The sequence below is a fragment of the Gastrolobium bilobum genome, unplaced genomic scaffold, assembly GCF_033153095.1.
Source record: "Gastrolobium bilobum isolate Gb01-03AN ecotype WA unplaced genomic scaffold, APGP_CSIRO_Gbil_v1 utg36633, whole genome shotgun sequence".
Lineage (NCBI taxonomy): Eukaryota > Viridiplantae > Streptophyta > Magnoliopsida > Fabales > Fabaceae > Gastrolobium > Gastrolobium bilobum.
In genome coordinates, this window is record NW_026899562.1 from 79,295 (window position 1) to 87,063 (window position 7,769).

The 7,769-nt window shown below is 40.7% G+C and overlaps 1 non-coding gene across 1 annotated transcript; it reads left to right on the plus strand.

The window, feature by feature from the left end:
• Positions 1–6,526: 6,526 nt before the first annotated feature.
• On the plus strand, positions 6,527–6,633 carry LOC133291551 (small nucleolar RNA R71). The gene has a single exon (XR_009748810.1). It is a non-coding gene; the product is annotated as a small nucleolar RNA R71 (small nucleolar RNA).
• The last annotated feature ends 1,136 nt before the right edge of the window (positions 6,634–7,769 follow it).

Here is a 7,769-nt window from a genome sequence, read left to right on the forward strand (position 1 = left end):
CCTCATCAGAATGAGGGTATACAGCAGGCTGGTAATCAATAACATCTAAGCCCTGAGCCTCACATATAGATTTCAACATCGTCACCATATATGTCTGAAATGAGTGCTGGCTGGACTGCATAAACCGGAGACGCCTGCGCAAATGTCTCATTCGGAAGTCAGTGTTCACCGTCCATTGCTCCCCTGACCTTAGCCTCTCTTCGAATTCATCATCACTCTGAGTTGTAGATTTCCTACCAGGAGTCAATCCTGTGACCTCCCCTCCTCCTATCTTCAATTGCTTTGTTATCATTGCGGCATCAATTGTAGGGTGCAATTTAGTTGGTGCCCCATTATCAGTAACATCTACACCAGCTTTCTGACAAAGCAACTGAATCAAGGAACAGTGACCCAAAGCAGCAGAGTCACTGTCAGAGTGAGCCATATCATAAATGCTGTCCTGAAGGAGAATAGGAAGTTCCACCTTCGCCCTTGTCATGATAGTGTGAATCAGGACAGCTCTCTTCAGGATAACCTCTGCCTGGTTGGAAGAGGGCATGACATTTGAGATTACAAAGTGAAACCAGACTCTAGCCTCACCATTTAAATGCCTCAACCAAATCAACTTAGGAGCAACCTTATCCTTGGTTAACTCCCAAGTTTCACCAGGTTTGGCTATAGTCTGCAAAATAGGCTCAGCTGCCCCCATCTTGGTCCAGGTGTCAAAGTTTGGGTCACTCCTCCTTGGTGGAATTTCAATATTCTGCCAGTTTCTCCTGAACTCACAACTGGCATTGTGGATATAGTCACAGAACCTTATCTTCAGCAGCTTTTGGATGGTGTGAGCATCATACTTCACTTTCTTTCCCCTCACCCAGCTAGTGAAAGTCCTCTGGCCTCCTTGATCTCCATTAAATGCATTAGCAAAGAATTCCCTTGCTATGTTAGGACTGCTATCACCCAGTATTCTTCCAAAAGTTGCCCAATCCCTGGTCTTCAGCTGAGACTGAAACTGGGGATATTCATCCTGTTCTAGAACAAATTTTCTTTCTCTAACAAATGGCCTCTTGGAAGTCTTGTCAGTATACCGTTTCTCATGTTCCTCACTTTTCCAAAAGTGAGCATCAAACTGTGGGGTAAGCTCAGCTTCAGTATCTCCTCCTTGATTCACTCGTGCTCGCTTCTTATATCTCTTTTTCCCTTTTGTAGCAGGAGCTGGTTGAGAAGGAGAAGACATTGTGCCTACACAACAAGAGAAAATCAGTCCAAATGTCAAACAATTACATATCATGAATCCAATTCCACAATCCTATTCCACAATTCACAGATTTCAATTTTGAACTCTTGTAGTGGGGAATTTTGGACGGGCGCTAAAACGGTCACACTGAGCGTTTTAGCGCCACATGCTAAAACGGTCAGACTTAGCGTTTTAGCGCTGTTGGCCAGAGTGCATGGATTGGTGTTGTCAGTGAACGCTAAAACGCTCATAATGAACGTCTTAGCGCGCACAACCAGAGAGTTTCATAATGATGGAACTCTGGGGACGCTAAAACGGTCATGGTTGACGTTTTAGCGCCCAGCACATAGCAAAAAATTTCTCTTTGATTTTTCAAAATTTTCCCCCCTTTTCTTCTTCATCTTATGGATATGGTATGAACATGGAATTACATACCTAGTACAGTGGGTTGCCTCCCACTCAGCGCTTGTTTAACGTCACGAGCCTGACGGGTATGATCTATTTTACCTCTAATAGAGCAACTGTCAGTAGTTGCCAATCCACAGCACTTCCAACATATAACTTCAATCGTTGACCATTGACTGTAAAACTTCTGTCCGAATCCAAAGAACTGATTTCTACAGCCCCATATGGTTTCATATCTTTTACCACAAACGGTCCAGACCATCTATTTCCTTATACAAACTGGCACTTTCATAAGCAGACAAACGAAACTCATCCAATTCATCCAGTTGTAATAATCTTTTCTGTCCCGCTGCTTTGGAATCAAAATTCAGATATCTCACAGCCCACAAAGCCTTATGCTCCAATCCAACTGGCAAATGGCATGCTTTTCCAAACAGCAACTGAAATGGAGACATCCCAATAGGAGTTTTGAAAGCGGTCCTATATGCCCATAAGGTGTCATCAAGTTTCTTGGACCACAGGGTCCTAGCATTCCCAATAGTCTTCTCCAATATTCTCTTCAATTCCCTGTTGGAAATCTCAACCTGGCCACAAGTCTATGGGTGATATGGAGTGCTTATTTTGTGCCTCACTCCATACTTAGCCAAGGCATACTCCACCATCCTATTATCAAAATGAGTACCCCCATCACTAATGATAGCTCTAGGGACTCCAAATCTTGAAAATATATTCTTTCTCAGAAAAGCAATCACCACCCTGGAATCATTGGTTGGTGTAGCAATAGCCTCAACCCATTTGGAAACATAATCAACTGCCACCAATATATACTTGTTAGAGTAGGAAGAAGGGAAAGGTCCCATAAAATCCATACCCCAAACATCAAAGATCTCCACTTCCTGGATATTGTTCAATGGCATTTCATGTCGCCTAGAAATATTCCCAGTTCTCTGACAGTTGTCACATGCCTCCACAAACTTCTTTGCATCCTTGTATAAAGTGGGCCAGTAGAAGCCACTCATCAAAACTTTTGCTGCAGTTCTCTCACCTGCAAAATGTCCACCATATGCAGAACCATGACAATGCCACAACACATCTTTATGTTCTTCCTCTGGAATACACCGTCGGATCACACTATCTGAACATCTATAGAAAAGATATGGCTCATCCCAAATATACCTCTTAACATCATGCAGAAATTTCTTCCTCTGTTGCCATGTTAAATCCTTAGGAATCAATCCAGCAGCTTTATTGTTGGCAAAATCAGCAAACCATGGTGGGGTACTGATAGATAAGACTTTATCCCCAACCATCTCTGTTACAGCACATATTGCCAAAACATGTTCATCAGGAAACTCTTCTCTGATCACTACTTCCGGCCCTTCTTGAAGCTCTTTTTCTGTAATCCTAGATAAGTGATCAGCCACCAAATTTTCAACTCTTTTTTTGTCCTTGATTTCTACCTCAAACTCTTGCAACAGTAACAACCAGCGGAGCAATCTGGGTTTAGCATCCTGCTTGCTTAACAAATACTTTAAAGCTGCATGGTCAGTGTAAACAATAACTTTTGATCCTAACAGATATGACCTGAATTTGTCAAATGCATACACAATAGCCAGTAATTCTTTTTCTGTAGTAGCATAATTCTTTTGTGCATCATTTAAGATCTTACTGGCATAGTAAATGACATGCAACAATTTATTCACTCTTTGGCCCAATACCACTCCTACGGCATAGTCACTGGCATCACACATTAATTCAAATGGTAATGAAAAATCAGGTGCCATCATGATAGGTGCAGTGGTCAACTTTTCTTTTAAAACGTGAAATGCATGCAAACATTCATCATCAAACAGGAATTCTTGATCCTTAACTAATAACTTGCATAAGGGCTTAGCAATTTTTGAAAAATCTTTTATGAACCGCCTATAAAATCCTGCATGACCAAGAAAACTCCTCACACCCTTAACATTTACAGGTGGAGGAAGTTTCTCTATCACAGAAATTTTTGCCCTGTCCACCTCAATTCCATTCCTAGACACCTTGTGTCCAAGAACTATACCTTCTGTCACCATAAAGTGACACTTCTCCCAGTTCAAAACCAAATTACAGTCTTGACATCTTTTCAAAACAGAATCTAAATTCCCTAGACATACACCAAAATCAGAACCAAATACAGAAAAATCATCCATAAAAATTTCAATGCATTCTTCTATCATATGAGAAAAAATGGAAAGCATGCACCTTTGAAATGTGGCAGGAGCATTGCATAAACCGAAAGGCATCCTCCGGTATGCGAATATTCCATATGGACATGTAAAAGCAGTCTTCTCCTGATCCTCTGGTGCCACAGCTATCTGATTGTACCCTGAATAACCGTCCAAGAAGCAATAGAAAGCATGTCCTGCCAACCTCTCTAGCATCTGATCCAAGAAAGGAAGTGGAAAATGATCCTTCCTGGTTGCCTTATTCAGCCTCCGGTAATCAATGCACATTCTCCAGCTAGTAATTGTCCTTGTGGGAATCAACTCATTGTTCTCATTTTTCACCATAGTCATCCCCCCTTTCTTGGGCACGGTCTGCACAGGACTCACCTAAGCACTGTCTGAAATTGGGTAAATCATCCCAGCATCAAGCAACTTCACCACCTCCTTCCTCACTACTTCCTTCATAGTGGGGTTGAGTCTCCTCTGTGGTTGCCATACTGGTTTGACCTCTTCTTCCATCAATATTTTGTGGGTGCAAAAGGAAGGATTAATACCCTTGAGATCTGAAAACTGCCATCCAATAGCCATTTTATTCTTCTTGAGTACCTTAATCAACTTCCCTTCTTCCTCATCAGACAACATTGCATTAATAATTGCTGGATATGTTTGATCATCCCCAAAGAACACATACTTCAAATGTGAAGGTAATTCTTTAAGTTCTACCTTAGGTGCTCCTTTTGGAATGTCATCAATCTTCTTCTCAAGCTCTTCCACTTCTGGCTCTTCTTGGTAATCCTCTGTACCTGTCTCTTCTTCTGATCTTTGTTCCTCAACTGGGAATTCTTCTTTTTTATTCACTTCTTCCACAACCTCCTGTATCACATCCAATCTAAAACAATCCTCCACATCAACAGGATGCTTGATGGTTTCAAATACATCAATTGTGACTGTTTCCTCATCCACCCTTAGCAACAACTTTCCTTGTTCAACATCTATCAAAGATCTTGCAGTTGCTAAAAAGGGTTTTCCTAACAATAAAGGACTTTCTGTATCCTCTTCCTCCATGTCAAAAATCACAAAATCCACTGGAAAAATAAACTTGTCTACCTTGACCAAGACATCTTCAACCACACCTTCAGGCCTCTTGATGGATCTATCTGAAAGATGCAGAATAAGATTGGTCTCCTTCAAAGTGTTAATTCCCAAAGCTCTACATACTGTCAACGGCATCAAGTTTATACTGGCTCCCAAATCACACAATGTCTTTCCCACCTCCACATCTCCTATAGCAATAGAGATACTGAAGCTTCCTGGATCTTTCATTTTTGTTGGAAGCTTCTTCTGGATTAGGGCACTACACTCTGCTGTTAGGGCCACTGTCTCACCATCAGTTAATTTCCTCTTCTTAGTAAGAAGATCCTTCATGAATTTTGCATAGTGAGGCATGTTTTCCAGTGCTTCAGAAAATGGTATGTTAATTTGTGAATTTTTGAAGATATCCAGAAATCTTGCATAGTGCTGTTTCTGAATCTCTTGCTTCAACCTCTGAGGGTAGGGAACTTTAGCATAGGGAGATAAACTAACTGGTTGTTCTTTCTTGTCAGCCATCTTCTTCTTTTCCCACTTCATCATCTTTTGTGGGGAAGCATTTTTACCAACTTCTACCTCTCCTTCATTCTTATTGTCCTTCCCTTCCTTTTCTTTGTCAACTCCAACTATAACATCTCTAACAACTACTTCCTTCTCACTTTTCTCATTTCTCATTTTCTCTCCTTCATCATCAGAGACCACATCTTCAACCACAACCTCTTCTTCATTCTTTTTATTTTCCACCTTCTTTTTCCCTGGTTGAAGTACCAACCCACTTCTTGTCACAATTGCTTTACAGTGCTCCTTAGGATTCACCAGTGTATCACTTGGAAATTTCCTTTGTGGTCTCTCTGATATCTGTCTTGATAATTGACCAATCTGGGTCTCCAAATTTCTGATTGATGCTTCCTGATTTCTGAAAGAAGTTCTGGTCTCCTGCATGAATGCAGTTGTCTCTTCCCTGAATGAAGTAGAACCCTGAATATAATCCTGAGTCGTCTTAGATAACTGAGCAAACGCTTTCTCCCATGCAGCAGGATCACTTGACTGCTCCTTCATATGTGGTGGTAGAGGATGTAATGGTGGATTCAATTGGTGGTTGGAACTATAGCTGAATCCTGGGTGTTGATTCTTGTTTTTCCATGGTGGCATATAAACATTCTTTCCCTGATTGTTGTAGTTCCTTTGATTATTCTGATCATACCACACTCCATTCACCTCTGCTTGTTCTGATGATCCCTCATAATCACACTCCTCTGTCACATGGCCCTTACCACAGATAGCACATACACTATTTGTTTCCACAGAAGCTACCTTTTTTGAAGAGAGTTGCTTAATAAGGGTATCTAATTGTTGCTGCTGTTGACTCTGTGTCTGCATCAGTTGATCATTCCTTGCCAACAAAGCATCATACCCATCCAACCTGATAATTCCTGTCCTTCTGTCAGCCACTGGAGCATTATCAAATTCTTGAGATGCTAATGACTCAAAGATATCCAAGGCTTCTTGAGGGGTCTTGGTAGTCAATGATCCACCAGCAGTGGCATGCGCCAAGGTTCTAGTGTTAGTGGTCATTCCTTGCAGGAAGATTGCTGCTTGTTGCCATGCCTCAATTCCATGCTGTGGACATTTCCTCAACAAAGTCTTGAATCTCTCCCAAGCCTCATAAATAGATTCTGACTCTTTTTGCTTAAAGCTTGTAATTTCATCCTTCAACTTGGCCCTCTTGGATGCTGAGAAAAACCTTTGCAATAACTTGGTTTGCAAATCATCCCAAGTTGTTATACTTCCTTGTGGCAATGATTGCAGCCATCTCCTTGCATCATCCGTCAGTGAATGAGTGAATAGTCTCAACAGAATTGCATCTCTTGTGACACCGTTTATCTTCACAGTATCACTCAACAATAGGAAGTTCTCTATGTGCAAGTAAGGGTCCTCCGCACTGGTTCCAGCAAACTGATCCTTCTGCACCAAATGTATCAAAGCAAGCTTCAATTCAAAGTTGTTGGGCTCCACTGTTGGGCGCATAACACTCCCAATTGGAGGAACCACTGCAGGAGTCATGTACTCTCCCAGTGTCCTCTGTGGTGGTGGTGGTATGTGATTCTCTGCCATTATATCTTCCTGATTAACCGTACTTGATTCACCAATTTCTTGCAACTATCTCCTTTGCCTGGCTGCCCTTTTGTGCTTCCTCAATGTCCTTTCTAATTCTGGATCATACAACAACAAATTTGGATCAAGTGTACCTCGCATGTACCAGAATCAAAATTGACCAGAAACTTAACATAAACTAAAATACTGAAAATAAAAGGATTCAACCCCGGCAACGGCGCCAAAAACTTGTTGGACGTTTAGCAAGTGCACTAATCGTACAAGTAATAAAATGATGAGTAAAGATCGTTCCCACGAGGAATTGTGTTCAAACACTAATATACCATACTGATTTGAATCATAGAAAACTGCAAAAATTGATTTTAAATAAATTGACACAAAGTAAATATGGATTAGGAATTAATAAAAACAACAAGTAGTCAGAAAACAACTTTCCTCCATGATAACCCATATAAAAATTGATCATATGATTAATTCCTTTCCATGTGATGTTAATTAACCTTTTACTTATCATCAAGATGTAATCCCTCACTACCCTGATAGAAACATTAATCAGAAACCCCAATCCCTTGGTGATCTCTTTCTTAATACATTAATTAAAAATACTAAGGTTTTAAGATTACATCAGAGTCTCTAGCATTAATTCCTTTCTAAGTACTAGAATTCTGATGTTGAGATTATCAAATACAGAAGTCATATAAACATCCATGTTCTATACTACTTCTTTAGAAATAATTAAC